Raw genomic sequence first — 427 nt, 5'->3', positions numbered from 1 at the left:
ATGGGGAAGCGAAAGTAAACAAGAAGATACTCTCGTTAGAAAGGGAAATAGTTTATTGAAAGGCTTTTAGCAATGGTGGGAATGGCTGTTCACATGGGAGAGGGGAAAAGGTCTCTCCCTACTTGAAGGAGGAACGGGAGGTGGGAAAAGATGGTCAGAAAGACGCCGGGATTATTCGAGGTTAAGGAGTCGCCCTCGTTGGCATATTGGCCTCTATAGAGCGACGCCATAAAGCTGAATATCCGCTCTTACCGTCGAGGTGTTTACTACACTCCAACCACCTAATGTTTGGCCGGATTAAAGGAGGCCCTTTTGGCTTTACAACGCCAGGCTTGGACATACCAAGGTCCTCAAACCACACAACCATCTCAACAGCTTCTGACAAAACCATCTTGCTTCGACATCTCATTAAAACATACACATTTTT

Source organism: Penaeus monodon, chromosome 33 (genome assembly GCF_015228065.2).
Source record: "Penaeus monodon isolate SGIC_2016 chromosome 33, NSTDA_Pmon_1, whole genome shotgun sequence".
Lineage (NCBI taxonomy): Eukaryota > Metazoa > Arthropoda > Malacostraca > Decapoda > Penaeidae > Penaeus > Penaeus monodon.
This window is presented reverse-complemented; position numbering follows the sequence as displayed.